This window comes from Rattus norvegicus, chromosome 4 (genome assembly GCF_021556685.1).
Source record: "Rattus norvegicus strain SHRSP/BbbUtx chromosome 4, alternate assembly SHRSP_T2T, whole genome shotgun sequence".
NCBI classification, from domain to species: domain Eukaryota; kingdom Metazoa; phylum Chordata; class Mammalia; order Rodentia; family Muridae; genus Rattus; species Rattus norvegicus.
In genome coordinates, this window is record NC_141537.1 from 183,681,340 (window position 1) to 183,699,369 (window position 18,030).

An 18,030-nucleotide genomic window follows, 5' to 3' on the forward strand; every position below is an offset into this window, starting at 1 on the left:
TGGAGAAAATTTCCTGAACAAAACACCAACAGCTTATGCTCTAAGATTAAGAATAGACAAATGGGATCTCATAAAACTGCAAAGCTTCTGTAAGGCAAAGGACACTGTGGTTAGGACAAAATGGCAACCAACAGATTGGGAAAAGATCTTTACCAATCCTACAACAGATAGAGGGCTTATATCCAAAATATGCAAAGAACTCACAAAGTTAGACTTCAGGGAGACAAATAACCCTATTAAAAATGGGGTTCAGAACAAAACAAAGAATTCACAGCTGAGGAATATCGAACGGTTGAAAAGCACCTAAAGAAATGTTCAACATCTTTAGTCATAAGGAAAATGCAAATCAAAACAACCCTGAGATTCCACCTCATACCAGTCAGAATGGCTAAGATCAAAAACTCCGGTGACAGCAGATGCTGGCGAGGATGTGGAGAAAGAGGAACATTCCTCCATTGTTGGTGGGATTGCAGACTGGTACAACCATTCTGGAAATCAGTCTGGAGGTTCCTCAGAAAATTGGACATTGAACTACCTGAGGACCCAGCTATACCTCTCTTGGGCATATACCCAAAAGATGCTTCAACATACAACAAAGACACATGCTCCACTATGTTCATAGCAGCCTTATTTATAATAGCCAAGAGCTAGAAAGATCCCAGATGCCCTTCAACAGAGGAATGGATACAGAAAATGTGGTGCATCTACACAATGGAGTACTACTCAGCTATCAAAAACAATGACTTCATAAATTCATAGGCAAATGGATGTAACTAGAAAATATTATCCTGAGTGAGGTAACCCAATCACAGAAAAACACACATGGTATGCACTCATTGATAAGTGGATATTAGCCCAAATGCTCGAATTACCCAAGATGCACAGACCACATGAAACTCAAGAAGGATGACCAAAATGTGAATGCTTCACTCCTTCTTAAAAGGGGAACAAGAATACCCTTAGGAGGGGGATAGGGAGGCAAAGTTTAGAACAGAGACTGACGGAACAGTCATCCAGAGCCTGCCCCACATGTGGCCCATACATATACAGCCACCAAACTAGATAAGATGGATGAAGCAAAGAAGTGCAGGCTGACAGGAACCAGATGTAGATCTCTCCTGAGAGACACAGCCAGAATATGGCAAATACATAGGCAAATGCCAGCAGCAAACCACTGAACTGAGAACGGGACACCCGTTGAAGGAATCAGAGAAAAGACTGAAAGAACTTGAAGGGGCTTGAGACCCCATATGAACAACAATGCCAACCAACCAGAGCTTCCAGGGACTAAGCCACTACCCAAAGACTATACATGGACTGACCCTGGGCTCTGACCTCATAGGTAGCAATGAATAGCCTAGTAGGGACACCAGTGGAAGGGGAAGCCCTTAGTTCTGCCAAGACTGAACCCCCAGTGAACAGGATTCTTGGGGGGAGGGTGGTAATCGGGGGTAGATGGGGAGGGAAACACCCATATAGAAGGGCAGTGGGAGGGGTTGGGGGATGTTTGCCTGGAAACCGGGAAAGGGAATAACATTTGACATGTAAATAAGAAATACCCAATTTAATAAAGATGGGGAAAAAAGGAAAAAATACTGCCTTGTAATGCAAACTGGATGTAATCACTTTTTTAAAGCTATACTATAGCGCATAAATTAAGAAATTGTAAAAAAAAAAAAAAGAAAGAAAGGAAGGAAGGAAGGAAGAAAGGAAGAAAGGAAGGAAGGAAGAAAGAAAGAAAGTGCTGCTTAAACCATCCAGGGTTTTATAATGTTAGAATAAAAGCCACAGTCCTTATTCTTACTTATAAAGATAATAGCAGTTAATTAGAAAAGAGTGGATCTTAGACATATGATAAAGGCAATCTTGAATAATAATAAAGAAAAGTTGCCACACAGATCCAACTAATTATTTACAGAGATTTAAAAAGTATCTCCAGTGGGCAGCAGTGGCGTGGGGCGGGGGTGTTCTCCTGATCATTTAATACAATTTCAATTAAAGTAGAACACTGAATTTTGAAAAAAAAAAACAAAAAGTTAGTTAGTTTTTTTACTTTATGTCTGGTTCGTTATTCCACGTTCTGATCGTATTCATTGCTCTCATATGTGAACAGAGTCTAGTCATAGACAGCACTGAGCCAGCAGTAGGCATAGATCTATTCAAGAGTTACTAGGCCACTTTTGTGTCTCTTTTTCTCTTCAACCTAGATAAGGCACCATCAACAAGCAAATTTCACACAAGCCCAGCTTGATGAATCTAAGTATTTTTTGGGGGTTACTAACAAGAGTATGAGTAATGAAAATCAGCTTCATCCCTAAAAAGCCCACTCCATCATGGGTGACACTTTACTAGCTACTGTTTACTACTTTTGTAACATTGACAGGGTCTTTGTAACCTGTGAGCTCTCACTATACCTAAATCTTGTAAGTTTCATGAGCTTCCTGAGTCTTAGGGGCGGCCTCCTCCTCTCTCCAGCAGGGAATACTTCAATTAGGAGAAAATAGCTCCCTCACAGCATCATATATATGCAGTATTTAGCACACAAAAACAGACCATATGATCGCTGGAGTCAATAGGCTTCTAAAAACACCATGAGCAGAGCAAAGATCTTTGTTTATAAAGACAAACTATTGCAATTAATAATTAGCCATCATCCCAACATCTGTTGCTTGGTGTGTCTGCATAAACAGCCCTTTATCCTGAACCACCTGTGAGCGCTCACAGCAAAGACAGTACGGTGAGTGCTGTCTTGAGAAATGGCTTGCTGTCAACAGCCCTAAGCAGATGCTGGGCCAGCTCCTTCCATTGCAAGTGTTACACAAATCATTTGGGTTGAGAAGCCCGGCAGGTTCTACATTTCTGCCTTCCATCATTTTGCGTATTTTAAGGATTGTTTGCCTGTTGACAGGGTCGCTCTCTAGCTCGGGCTGATCTGGAACTCACTATGAGGATTCACTGGCCAATAACTACTGCCATAGTTCAGGAAGTGTCATTTGAGAAATGGAGTCAGCTCTTGTCCAAGTCCATTGCGCCAGATCAGCAGGATGAGACAGTTGCTCCTAGGCAGTGAGGCAGTTAGAACATGTGTGAACTCAGTGACTCTACTGGACTCCCACTCACCTATCCTCACCCAACGTAACCACAAGTGGACATGCACAGAAGCTCTGGCCTGAGAATTTAGTAAAAGCTAATGTGGTCTACATGCTAAATATTATCTACACTATCTTGCAGCTATCTTAATTTAAGCTGGAAGGAAGAGAAGCTTTTAAGACCCAGTGAGCTTTGAGTCAGACCACCAGGTAAGCCACACACACCTGCAGAGGCAACAAGACAGAATAATAGAATAGTTTAATGACTTTGAGTGTAGGCTACGGCACTGAGAAGACCTGAAAAATGAGGATCCTTGTTCATGCTCCCAGCATACTCTCAGGAAGCCTGTGGGAACTGTGGCATCTGGCTCTACATAAAGCAATGCCAGGCTGAACTATGGAAGCCATGGTGTGACCTTTATCACTCAGGTCTCCCTGGACCACCACAAAGAGTCTGAGCAATGGCACCTACAGACTCTTTACAGCATTCAAGCCCAGGGCCCCTTCTTAATGAATGCTCATGCCAATGATGCCACAATGGGAGTCGGCTGTTCTAGCTCAGGACTCTCCCCATGGTACTCTTTGCCCTGGAGTTCTTCACTGAACTGGTTATGACCTTCTCAGCTCCAGTGTGTCTGAGCCTCTTTTATGGCCACAGCACTTTCTCCTTTCACAGGTGACAGGTATGGCTGTCCCCTGCTTTTTCTGTACTTTCCTCCAAATGCCTTTCTTCCCATAATGAATCTTGTACCCCCCAATTCCATCTAGCATCTACTTCCTACATATCCCCAAATGACTCTTAGAGTCGCTGGTTCATAACAAAGATATAACTATAGCATAGGAGGGGAAAGGCCATATTTAAAATAAATGATCAATGAAACATAGACCCCCAAATTCCACTCTACAAGAAATCAGTTCTGCGTTGATTTTAGACCTAAGATTAGTTTTTTTTAATAAAAAAAGTTATTTTAAAAAGGTCCAGTAAGAAATGAAAAGTCTTGACATACTGGATTTCACTATATAAAGAGTAGCTGCTCATGAAAAGACACCATTAGGCTAAAGGAAAACACTGTTCAAGTTTCTTTTCTGTTGCTGTGATAAAATGCCATGACAGAAAGTGACTTATTTTATCTCACAATTCCAGGTTATAGTCCATCATTGCAGAGAAGTCACAGTGTCAGAAACTTGAGACACCTGGCCATATACCCACAGTCAAGCACAGAGAAAATAAATGCATGGTATCTCTACTCTTATACAGGAACCCTAGGACCGACAGAAGGCAAGGTCTTCACATTAGTTAACTTATTAAGACAATCCGCCACAGATATGCCCACTGAGCAGTCCAAGGTAAACGATCGTTCACTGAGACACTCTTCCCAAGAGATTCTAGGTTGTGTCAGGTTGATAATTAAAGCTAGTCATCACAGATCCTAAAGGAAATAAGGTATATGCAATTTCTCTCTCCTACAGAGACCCTATGTTCAGAAAACATGAAACTACTTTAAACTGAGTAGAGGAAGACAACTTGATTTTAGAGCATATTTAGTTCCTAGAGCTACTGAGACAAACCCCACAAACCTGGAGTCGTGTGGCAGACTTCTTTCTTCTCTCACGCTGGAGGTAAGAAGTCTATAAACATGGCCAAGACTGGAGTTAGGCATTGACACAGAATTGACCCCTCCAGGGACTTCAGTGAGCCATTCTTGGCATGTTTCAGCTTTGAAGATTGGTGGGGTCTTTGATGTGTGGTCATACTGCTCAGTCTCTGCCTCTGTGGACATAGTGTCTTCTTTTCTCCCTTATCTTAAACAAACACATGTGAGGTTCAGAGATGGCTCAGACCATAGAGTACTTACCTTGTAAGTATATGGATCTGTGTTCAATCCCTTCAACCCAAATACAAATTAATCCCTTCAACCCAAGTATAAATTGCCTGAAACACACACACACACACACACACACACACACACACACACACACACACACATATATATATATACATACATATAAAAAACATTATACACACTGAGCAGGTTATATTTAGAAACACATGTATATATGCATTTAATCACAATTAATGAAAAAAGAGGCTATGAATTTTAAAGAGAGAAAAGAGGAATATATAGGAAGGTTTGGAGGGAGGAAAGGGGAGGGGAGATTATGTAAATATAATATCAAAAATAAAAGAAATAATTTAAAAAAAGCATTGTAACAGACCAAAAAAGAAAAGGGAGGCAAGAAAGAAAGGAAGAAAAAAGAAAGAAAGAAAGAAAGAAAGAAAGAGAGAAAGAAAGAAAGAGAGAAAGAGAGAAAGATAGATTACCTGATATAATTAATCCATGCACGTTTATTCCCAGTGCTAAGGAGATCAGACAGATGCCTGGAGCTTGGTGGTCAACCAGCACAGCTTATTTTGTGAGCTCCAGGACAGAGAGAGAGAGAGAGAGAGAGAGAGAGAGAGAGAGAGAGAGAGAGAGAGAGATCTCAGAGGGCAATAGGGACAGCAAGATGGCTCAACAGGTTAAAAGCACTTGCCACTGAGTCTGACAACCCAAGTTTCAGGCAACATAGCACCCATCTAGGAGGGAAAGAGACAACTCGCAGACACTTTCTTCTGACTTCCATATGCGTATCATAGTGCATGTACCCACATAGACACTTGAATGTACACACACACACACATACCTACACACACACACACACACACACACACCTACACACACACACACGAATGAATGAATGAATGAATGAATGAATGAATGAAATGTAAAAATATTTAAAGGTAAGCAGGACCTGAGGAATGACATATATAAAGGCTATCCCTAATCTCTACATTCTGGTGCACATGTGTGCATATATATCCACACACATCCAAGCATCTGTAAACACACAAATATTCACACACATACAGACAAAACAGGTGATTACACACAGAGCTCAATCAGATAACTCAGAACCATCTTTCTATCACTGCATCCTTAATTTTTTGCCACCTCAACACTTCCTGTTTCAAATAAGGAAACATTACAGTTCAAAAGTGCTTTCAGCCCACATGACTGGGAAGGATTTGAGTTTCTCTTCACACAGAAGATGTTCAGATGGCAGACTGTCATGCTCTCTGACAGCCCCTCCAACTCTAAACTCTGCCGTTCTATAAAAACACGTAGTTGAAATACATAGTTGTAGCATCACGGACAGTAACCACAATAAGTGGATGGTCTTGATTGCTGTATTGTTTGGGCATAGTTCAGAAAGTTTTAACAGCAAAGTTTACTGTTAAAAATGAGGTGAGGAAGAAGAATGAACTAAAGCCAAACACTAAATGAGAAATGGAATAAGGGAAGTAAAAAAAAAATACCACAAACATAGGTGTGATGGTTTGTATATGCTTGGCCCAGGGAGTGGCACTATTAGGAGGTGTGACCTTGAGCAGCTCTCTGCTCCCAAACCCCGTGGGAGAGAGACCTCACCGCCTGGTCAGGTGGGCACTCCTGAGGCTGCAGAGCAGAGGAGACCACCAACACTGCCCACCCCTGCCCACATCCCTGGCCCAAGAGGCAACTGTATAAGGCCTCTGGGTTCCCGTAGGGGAGGGCCCAGGAGCGGCAGGACCCCTGCGCCTGAGACACCACCGGAACCTGAGGGAAACAGACCGGATAAACAGTTCTCTGTACCCAAGTCCCGTGGGAGGGAGAGCTGGACCTTCGGAGAGGCAGACACGCCTGGGAGACCAGAGGAGACTGCACTCTGCGCACATCCAGACGCCAGAGGAGAACACCAAACGCCATCTGGAACCCTGGTGCACAGAGGCTCCCGGAAAGAGCGGCGCAGATCTTCCCGGTTGCTGCCACCGCGGAGAGGACTTGGGCAGTACCCCTCGAGCAAACTTGAGCCTTGGAACCACGGGTAGGACCAACTTTTCCCCTGTGAGAAACCTGCCTGGTGAACTCAAGACACAGGCCCACAGGAACAGCTGAAGACCTGTAGAGAGGAAAAACTACACGCCCGAAAGCAGAACACTCTGTCCCCATAACTGGCTGAAAGAAAACAGGAAAACAGGTCTACAGCACTCCTGACACACAGGCTTATAGGACAGTCTAGCCACTGTCAGAAATAGCAGAACAAAGTAACACTAGAGATAATCTGATGGCAAGAGGAAAGCGCAGGAACCCAAGCAACAGAAACCAAGACTACATGGCACCATCGGAGCCCAATTCTCCCACCAAAATAAACATGGAATATCCAAACACACCAGAAAAGCAAGATCTAGTTTCAAAATGGTATTTGATCATGATGCTGGAGGACTTCAAGAAAGACGTGGAGAACTCCCTTAGAGAAGAAGTAGGGGGTTGGGGATTTAGCTCAGTGGTAGAGCGCTTGCCTAGGAAGCGCAAGGCCCTGGGTTCGGTCCCCAGCTCCGAAAAAAAGAACCAAAAAAAAAAAAAAAAAAAAAAAAGAGAAGAAGTAGAAGCCTACAGAGAGGAATCGCAAAAATGCCTGAAAGAATTCCAGGAAAACATAAATAAACAAGTAGAAACCCATAGAGAGGAGACACAAAAATCCCTGAAAGAATTCCAGGAAAACACAATCAAACAGTTGAAGGAATTAAAAATGGAAATAGAAGCAATCAAGAAAGAACACATGGAAACAACCCTGGACATAGAAAATCAAAAGAAAAGACAAGGAGCTGTAGATACAAGCTTCACCAACAGAATACAAGAGATGGAAGAGAGAATCTCGGGAGCAGAAGATTCCATAGAAATCATTGACTCAACAGTCAAAGATAATGTAAAGCAGAAAAAGCTACTGGTCCAAAACATACAGGAAATCCAGGATTCAATGAGAAGATCAAACCTAAGGATAATAGGTATAGAAGAGAGTGAAGACTCCCAGCTCAAAGGACCAGTAAATATCTTCAACAAAATCATAGAAGAAAACTTCCCTAACCTAAAAAAAGAGATACCCATAGGCATACAAGAAGCCTACAGAACTCCAAATAGATTGGACCAGAAAAGAAACACCTCCCGTCACATAATTGTCAAAACACCAAACGCACAAAATAAAGAAAGAATATTAAAAGCAGTAAGGGAAAAAGGTCAAGTAACATATAAAGGCAGACCTATCAGAATCACACCAGACTTTTCGCCAGAAACTATGAAGGCCAGAAGATCCTGGACAGATGTCATACAGACCCTAAGAGAACACAAATGCCAGCCCAGGTTACTGTATCCTGCAAAACTCTCAACTAACATAGATGGAGAAACCAAGATATTCCATGACAAAACCAAATTTACACAATATCTTTCTACAAATCCAGCACTACAAAGGATAATAAAGGGTAAAGCCCAACATAAGGAGGCAAGCTATACCCTAGAAGAAGCAAGAAACTAATCGTCTTGGCAACAAAACAAAGAGAAGAAAAGCACACAAACATAACCTCACATCCAAATATGAATATAACAGGAAGCAATAATCACTATTCCTTAATATCTCTCAACATCAATGGCCTCAACTCCCCAATAAAAAGACATAGATTAACAAACTGGATACGCAATGAGGACCCTGCATTCTGCTGCCAACAGGAAACACACCTCAGAGACAAAGACAGACACTACCTCAGAGTGAAAGGCTGGAAAACAACTTTCCAAGCAAATGGTCAGAAGAAGCAAGCTGGAGTAGCCATTCTAATATCAAATAAAATCAATTTTCAATTAAAAGTCATCAAAAAAGATAAGGAAGGACACTTCATATTCATCAAAGGAAAACTCCACCAAGATGAACTCTCAATCCTCATCTTCGGTTGGTTTATATACAAGTGTGCAATTTCTAGGCTTGAAAGTAAAATGATGCTATCTGGTGCTGGATAGAGGAGCCTTATTTTTTATTATGGCAGCTTGCTATTTTTGTAACATGGTGATTTGGTTGAACACAATAAAGTACAGTAGTAACTGATCTCCCCTTCTTCCTGGATGAGTGAGCAGATGATTAAATGTTGATGTCAGCATCCTTGAGCATATTCAGATGAGCTTCTGCTTCTGTTGAAAATGATGCTGTGTTTGATTGTGGTCCGAAGCTTTGAAGCACTACTTGGCATCTCCTTCCTTGGAGGTCTCACTGTTTAAACATAACAGATTTGATAGCTTGTTGGTAAGGTGAGGTCCAGCTTGTCTCCACTAGGTCATCTTCATGTGAATCCGGTGGTTATACGGTTTTGTTTTAGGGATATTTCATTTTTTTAATAACGGTTTTAGCTGACATTCATGGAGAGAATGAATCCTTAGAACTGTGCCACTAGTGAAAGGAAATCCTGTCTAGAGTATGTTTCTTTACAAAGCTATGTCACACCATCCTTTGGGCCCTCTGCTGGAAAAGTAGAATCAAGTCTCAAATAATGCCTTTTAAATTGTATCCTCTAGTATTATAGATGTAGGACAGTACTGTATCATACCTCTGTGGATGTAAAAATAGCTTGTACCTGCTTTATGATACGTAGTAGTGACCGTGCTTTATCAGAGCTGTTTTTAATGATGTTGCTCAGAATGTTTTCTTCCCAGATGATGATTGAGAAGCTAATTTAAAAAAAATGGTGCCAGGTACCACAAGAGTAACAGAACTGTGCTGTTTTCTCGGGTTTTGTTTTTTTACTTTTTTTTTTTTAATGGAGTGTGCGGGATGTCTCTACAGTTTTGTTCAGATGACTGCAGAACCTGGAAAAGCTGTTGCTGCTGTTGATGCATAACACACTGCTATTATTGGTCTTTTTATATAAATATAAATATATATATACAGATATATAATTTGAATTTTTGGAGACTTTAGCTGTGCTGTCAACTATGGAAAAAAGTATCCCCGTTTACTGTGTTGAGTTGGCACTGTACAGAAATTAACAGCCATATTGGTCTAGAAATGTTGAACTTAAGTTTTTTCCATTTGTACAGGGGTAACGCACTGTATTAAATATGTAAGGTCTTATCTACGTGGGTTTGATTACAAAAACTAATAAAGTATTCTCTAAATAAAAAAAAAAGGAGGTGTGACCTTGTTGGAGTAGGTGTGTCACTGTGGGCTTGGGCTTTAAGACCCTCATCTTAGCTGCCTGGAAACCAGTATTCTGCTAGCAGCCTTCAGATGAAGATGTAGAACTCTCAGCTCCTCCTGCACCATGCCTGCCTGGATGCTGCTATGTTCCTGCCTTGATGATGATGGACTGAACCTCTGAACCTGTAAGCCAGCCCCAACTAAATGATGTCCTTATAAGAGATGCCTTGGTCATGGTTTCTGTTCACAGCAGTAAAACTCTAAGACAATAGGCAATACCTTAACATTTTATGATGAGTCAAGCTCTACAAGCTTCCCAAGAGGCCACTGTGAATGAGTTTATTTCCCTGTTAGAGGTAGCAAGCAGGGCGACTATGAACATCCTCCTGTCCCAGGTATGCCTCTTGGGAGGTGCTCTTAGTTTATATGAAACAAAGGACATATTTTGCACGATTAATTTAAGACCCTAGAGAAATCTCCCTTTCTCCTCCTCCTCTGCCTCTCTCCATTCCTCTCCCTCTTTCACTGTGTCCCTTTATTTTCTTCTCCCAGATTCCCCATATTTTCCTCCCCTCCTTCCAAGTTCTCCTCCCTCTTACTCTGCCCTTCCTCCTCCCTCTTCCTCATCTTCTCTTTAAGATTACACCACTGAGAGAGAGAATCTAAATGGTTAAGACAGGTCCCTCCACTGCCACAGTCACTCACGTATATAATCTCAGCACCAGGAGGCTGAGGTTGGAAGATTGCCACAAGATCAAGACTAGCCTGGGCTATATAATGAGTTATACAGTGTGGAACAGTCTCAAAAAATGAGGAGGAGGAGGAGGAGGAGGGGGGAGGAAGAGGAGGAGGAAGAGGAGGAAGAAGGGGAAAAAGAAGCAGAGGAGAAAGGAAGAGGAGGGAAAGAAAAGGAGAGAGATGGGTGTCTCCCAGTAAATGGGAAGCTGTGTCTAATGGGGGCTGTAGGATTATTAATGAGAAAATTCAAGAATTCCCTTTCTGGGCTCAGTAATTGGTAACAGGAAACAATATAATAAATAACAAAATATGGCTCATTTAGGACGCTTTACTCTCTCCCATTAGGTAGTGGGTAGGAGCTGAAAGGCTTTAGCACATAAATCCCCTGAATCTAATCTGTAACACGAAGTATCCATGTGACCTCAGTAGTGGCAGGCACATGGGATGAGGCCTGATGCTGAGCAATGAGCTCCTCAAGAGGACTCTCGCATCCTCAAGTTGATACATAGGGTGAAAAGTCTGTGGTCTAGACCAAAGAGTCGATGCAGATCTTGGAGTTGGGGAATCTAGGTTCCTGTTCTGGAACTACCTGCCTCATCCCAGGCGGACATTTCAACATCCGTGACAGGATAACAGAGCACCAATGAAGAACTCTGCCTCCTCTGAGACTTAATGATTCTGTTCTCTTTTTATTTTGTTTTTTCGTTATTGTTTTCTACAGCCCAACCACAGTTTCCCCTCCCACTTCTTCTACGGGTCTTACCCCTCCCTCCTCCAATTCATTCCTCCTCCACTTACTTCAGAAGAAGACAGGCCATCAGTGGATATCAACCAAACAAGTTGATATCAAGTTGCAGTAAGATTAGGCGCCTCCCCTCATATCAAAGCTGAACAAGGCAACCCACTATGAGGAAAAAGGTCCCAAAAGCTGGAAAAGGAGTCAGAGAGAGCCCCCTATTAGCAGTCCTACAAGAAGACCAAGTTACAATATGGTGGTTTCTCAGAAAATTGGGGATTGCTCTACGTCAAGACCCAAGCATACCACTCCTAGTCACATACCTAAAGGACACTTGCTCAACTATGTTTGTAACAGCTTTATTCGTAATAGCCAGAAACCGGAAACAACCAAGATGTCCCTCAACCAAAGAACGGGTAAAGGAAACGGGGATACATTTACACAATGAAGTATCACTCAGCTGTTATAGGGGTTGACATCATGAAATTCGCAGGCAAATGAATGAAATTGTTCTCTTTTTTATTAAACAAGGTCTTGGTATGCAGCTCAAGCTGGCCTCCAACTTTGGGTGCTTCTGAAGCTCAGCCTCTCAAGGGTTTAGCTTACAGGAATGCAACACCACACCAGACTGATGATTCCAAGTGTGGCCAGGAAAAATGAAGCAGTAACATACAGCTTGTGTTGAGTCCTTAGCATGTATTGAATCAAAATATTTACCAGTACTGAAGCATGTAGAAAGCAGTATGGGCCTAAGGCTCTTACTAGGAAGAGGAAGAATGAAGAAAAAAGAGAGAGATCAAGAATGAAAGCGGAAAGGCCCGCTGGGGTTACTCCTCTAGAGACTCAATTGTCTGGGATTTCAAAGGAATTAGAGATGTAGCAGCATAACTCTGATTTCACTGAGCCCCTCTGTGTCTGTGTGCTTCTAAGTCCCAAATGTGTCACTGCAGCTTCTCCTAGCAACAGGAAGAATGTGTTTCTGTCAAGCTGAGCTCCCTGGTGACAATTACCCCATGATGTTCTGTTACTCTGATGAATCATGCACACCTAGCTCTTCTTGTTACATTTCACATATTCTCAGGGGGTAGAAATGTTGCTTTCATTCAGTCAAAGACCCAATTCCTTAGTAGTCTTTTTTTATAATGGAATACTGTGCCTACATCAAGTGAATGATAATTGTCTTAATTTTCAAAACAATTTCAACGCATAAAGTACATTTTCTCCACTCTGAGCCCATTCATCCTCAGAATAGACTTCTGTTTCCTTCATTGTTGTTTTCTATTCTTGTTCAGAATGGAGGCCAGAAGGACAAACACTACTAGGATCCAGTGATTCACCAGGCAGGTTTTTATGTTTTCCAGTATGAGATATTTTGGTTCACTGAGCTTCATTTTAATTCTTCTTTGGCTGCGTTTGGTTTCACAATGTGATTAACGACTGAACTTGTCTCCCTGCGATTGTCTTAAGAATTTGCAATAGCAGATTTATTCACTTACTATAAATGCAAAACAGAGATGTGATTCTCAATGCAAATGTTACCCTTAAAACACACAGATATTTATCACCAAGTACTTTTGTAATCAACTTCTTGGATTTTGCACACAGTATAGTAACTATTAACTTTTTAAAAATACAATATTGTCTCTGATAATTACCCAACTCATAACATTGCAAATTGAACTCTTTCAAGCTAAGGACAGCATCACAGTGAAATAATCCACGCTGTGCACACCTCAGAATTCTGCCTAATAAGGGCTATGTACCTGACTGACAACCAATCTCCCCTAGGGGATGATGTTAACTAGAATTCTAATAATAAATGGATTTATAAAGTGACTGTCACAAATAAATTGATCATGTGTTGACCTAAATTGATCATCTGGATGGAAGACCTAATAAAAAACCAGACATCACCCCTCAGGATTCTCTCAGTGAGCCACTGGAACGTTGCTCTCTGAGTCAACACAGACCCTGACTTTCCCAAGTGAACAGTATTAAAAACCCATCTTACTGTCAAAATTGCAAGCCTCCTCAGTGGCTCTGAGCCTGGGTCGGACTTACACTGGCTAAGTGTCCCCAACTCTGGATTTCAAACACACAGATATATTTATCACTTGATCTCTTAATCATTGTTCATCAGTGTGACAGTACCTGTGTAAAGCATCTTACGAGAGGCAGCATCAGGGTTCCGAGGTTTCAGTCTATAGGCAACCATTTCCCTTGCTTTGGGACCAAGGCAAGGCAGAACAGCAAAGAGAATTCATTATGGAGAGTTGTGTCCCTCTGGCCAGTCAGGAAGCTGAGAGAGGGCGAGGAGAAGCAAGGAGGAATCAAGGGAGGGAGGAAAGGAAGGAGAGAAGAAAGGAGGGAAGGACAGAAGGAGAGAGAGAGAGAGAGAGAGAGAGAGAGAGAGAGAGAGAGAGAGAGAGAGAGAGAAATGAACAGGGGACAAGATACAGTTTCCACCAGTCTACCATTAGTGTCATCAGATTACAAACCCTCAATAAATTGATGGGGTGATAAGTCAAAACCCTCATGACCCAACCATTTCCTCAAAGCTTATTAGCTCACAATTAAACCAAGCCCCTATTATATGCCTGTCTTAATTAGGGTTTTACGTCTGTGAACAGACACTATGACCAAGGCATCTCTTATAAGGACAACATTTGATAGATTTGATAGGGGCTGGCTTACAGGTTCAGAGGTTCAGTCCATTATCATCAAGGTGGGAACATGGCAGCATCCAGGCAGGCATGGTGCAGGAGGAGCTGAGAGTTCTACATCTTCATCTGAAGGCTGCTAGCAGAATACTGGTTTCCAGGCAGCTAGGATGAGGGTCTTAAGCCCACGCCCACAGTGGCACACCTACTCCCACAAGGTCACACCTCCTAATAGTGCCACTCCCTGGGACAAGCATATGCACACCATCACAATGCCCCTCAGGGACATTTCAAATCAAAACCAGGAGACTTGGGCATAGTACACTGCCTGTCTCCCCTTTCCTTCCCACAGTTCATTTGGTAGAGGGATTTAGAACACAGCACTCTAGTCAGACACTAAAGAAGTCTCAATCCTCAAGCCAGAGAGCACACATTCTCCAGCATGGTAATACGTAGGTCTGATAGCTTGCTAATGCTATTTCAAATCCACTTACCTGTTCTTTTCTTTTTTCATACCTCTTTTGAACTCAAGAAAGCTGATCTATATTTAACAGTGTACCTGAAGCTACAGAAAATTGCTCAAGCTAAGAGAAAATGCCTCCACAACACCTAAGCTGCCAGTGTGTCTGGTGTTAGACAGTGGACCTATTCTTGTTTTCACGGGAGCCATGCTCGTCTTAATTTGAGTAAAAGCTTGTTTTTCAAGGTAATGAATCCTATAGGCCTTTAGTGATAGACTGGGACTAGATATAGCCTAGAATATCCTCTTTATAGCCCCAGACTAGAGTATCCAGCCTCATTGACTACCCAATTAGAACTCCACTTAAGCTTAGTCTTTAAAAGTATAGTATTCATCTTTGTTAATGCTGTGACAGAAAGCAGTCTAAGGAAGGTTGGCTTATAGTCTGAGGCCATTTTGGCAGCAGGAGCATGAAGCAGTCGGCCATGTTGCTTCTGCTGTAGAGAAGCAGAGATAAACGCTAGTGCTCTAACCCTGCCCCATAGCACATGGCCTCCTCCATCCCCTCTGGGAGAACGAACTAATCATCCTCTGGGTAAGGCATAAGTTTAACTGTCACAATGCCCCATCAATCACCCCATAGAGACTTTCTTCACTAAGCCATCAGCCACGTGGCCATATATATCGTTACCCAAGTTTAGGGCTTACAGTTTTGAAACCCTTAAAGAGGTGGATGTGAGATTTACTCTACTCTTTCTTTTTTTTAATAAAGATTTCATTATGATGCTTTATGAAGCTGTCTTCAGACACACCAGAAGAGATCATCGGATACCACTAGAGATAGTCATAAGCCACCATGTTGTTGCTGGGATTTGAACTCAGGACCTCTGGAACAGCAGTCAGTGATCTTAACCTCTGAGCCATCTCTCCAGACCCTACTCTACTCTTTAAACTGAAACATCTTTCAAATACATGGCTTCCCTGCTGCCTTCAGACATCCACAGAGCACAAGGGTATGGCAGGATGGACTAGGAAGTGAACTGTTACACAACTGCTGTGAGCCAAAAAGAAACAGCACGGGTGAGTATCAGTAGCAGTTCTATGCATGTTAAGTGAGACAGTGTCCAGCACACCATGGATGGGATGAGCTAGGCTGAGGTTCACCAATGACTGTTCCACACCAAGCCAGAAAGCCAAGATAATACTGAAGGCCTTCATATCCTCTAAATCCAGGCCTCTTTCCTTCAAGCTCTCTGGAGACCTTGGGTCCAGGACATACAACCTTCCTGCTCTGTGAGGCAGAAAGAGCACCTCTCCGAGATTTGTGCTATGCTGTAAAGGGTCTGGGCCACTCTTAGGAACTCACTGAGGTGCTGGCTCTCCTGGTTCAGTCCGGCTAGAAGCAGTGTCCCTTGTCCAATATCAGAAGATTTGTGTCCACCAATGCAGCCGCCAGCAGATGCTGAGGTCACTTTTCATGTCACCCTTAATTAACCTGACAGGATACAGCCCCACCTCTGTCTGAGACTAAGAGGAGAGGAGAGACTTGCCGGGAGGCTAACAGAATGGGCTTTTATGTTCTTGGCTCTTCTGCGAGCAAATGTCTTGGAAAATTGCACTTTTATTGTTTCCAAGACCTGAGCCCACATCTCAGCAGCTCAGGCTTGGAAGGTCCTGTCAACTCACCCATCAGCTTTCACAAGGACGGGAACCCCTGCAAGATTGGGACCATTTAGCGCAATGCAGATACTAATGACAGGGTCCCAGCAAACACCAGTCCTCCATCTTGGAAGTGGTAGCCTTCCTTTTCACCCCTGCACCAGCCAAAATGATAAGAACACCATTTTAAGGGGAACTTTCTAGAAAGCGTGTGTGTGTGTGTGTGTGTGTGCGTGCGCGCGCGCGCGCGCACGCGCATGCATGCACACACATGCATTCATGAGCTCAAAGGGGAGGATCAAGGCACAGCACTAGGACAAGCAGATGAAGCTTTATATGTGCTATTTTCTCTGTGAAGATTGAATGCTATAAACCCAGGAGCACTGCAGTGACAGGCTGTCACATGGTCCTGTCTATTCATGATAGAATGCTTGCCTAGCACACATAAATCCCTTCGTTTGTTCTCCCGCACCATAAAAACAATAAGAAAACACATAAATAAATCAATCATCTGTTTACCCCCCCTCCCCCAGCACACTGATTCTCAACTAACATCTGAACTGCATGTGCTGTCCAGAAGAAAACACTGACAACTTTACTGAAAAATGAACAAACAAACAAAAAAGCCCAGGGCTGTCCCAGAGTCTTAGCCAGACTGGCTCCTTTAAGCTCAGGTATGTTGAATATTTTCACAAATGCTTATCAGGTAACGGACTGTTGTTTTTCTGAGTTCGATTTCCCGTACAAAGCAGAGAGAATAACTTCAACTGGATTGTTTCAGGTATCTTTTACACGGCGACTATAAATGCCCGTGAAATCTCTAAATCAGACGTTAAAAAAATAAACTCTTCAAGGCTAGAGAGTTGGCTCAGTTGGTAAAGAGCTTGCTGTGCAAATGTGAGGACCTGAGTTCAGAACCCCAGCACCCATGTACAGAGCGGGATGTGGGGGATGTGTCTGTCATCCCAGTGCCTGGGAGGCAATGAGTTTGGGAGCTTGCTGGGTGCTCAGCCTTGCCAAATCTGTGAGAGATCCTATCTCAAAGAACCAAGTGGGAGGAAGACCCAACATTGATTGACCTCTGTCCGTCTCATGCACACAGGCATTTGTGCACCTGCTGTACACACACACACACACACACACACACACACACACACACACACACAGAGAGGGGGGGGTTAAACTGTTCTTTGGAAAGTGACCCAACACTTAAGATTTCATCAAAGAACGTAACAGGAAAATACTAAAAGCAAAAGCCTAAACTAACTACATAAAATTTGGTCTTTCAGGTTGTTGAAGCTACTTTTTCTGCTTCCCTGCCAATAAATGTAAACTTTCTTCTAATTCTGTAATGATGTGCCTACATATATTCTATTCCTGTAAGGCACCGAGTGCAGATGGAAAACACCAGAAACAAGAATTTCATGCCTGCATGTGGAATTCACTCCCGCCATTATAATTCTGACTAAGCATTAGTTGCTGTTTTACATGGATTATTAGCTAAACTATGTAAGTAACAGACTGCTTAGTACATTGTTCTTAAAGGGCAGCATGGGGACTGGAAAGATGGCTGAGCAGCACTTGCTGCTTTTGCAGAGAACCCAAGTTTGATTCCCAACATCCACATGGTAACTTCTGATCCAGGGAATC

General features: G+C 42.6%; 1 protein-coding gene and 1 long non-coding RNA gene across 3 annotated transcripts in view; one reads left to right on the plus strand and one right to left on the minus strand.

Moving 5' to 3' along the window:
- The window catches only part of LOC120102440 (uncharacterized), a 190,629-nt gene that overhangs the window by 164,357 nt on the left and 8,242 nt on the right, over nt 1-18,030 (minus strand). The window contains exons 1-2 of one of the 2 annotated variants that reach the window (XM_087659837.1): nt 14,296-14,467; nt 4,668-4,892 (exon numbers count right to left, since the gene is read on the minus strand). The exons of the other annotated variant lie outside the window; for it this stretch is intronic. The gene's annotated coding sequence lies outside the window, so the exon portion shown is untranslated. Of the gene's footprint in view, nt 1-4,667; nt 4,893-14,295; nt 14,468-18,030 lie in introns of those variants that run through there. 2 annotated transcript variants of the gene reach the window in all.
- Nucleotides 14,584-17,719, plus strand: LOC102555276 (uncharacterized). Its single transcript, XR_015687173.1, has 5 exons — nt 14,584-14,706; nt 14,816-14,967; nt 15,494-15,801; nt 16,914-17,054; nt 17,670-17,719. It is a non-coding gene; the product is annotated as an uncharacterized LOC102555276 (long non-coding RNA).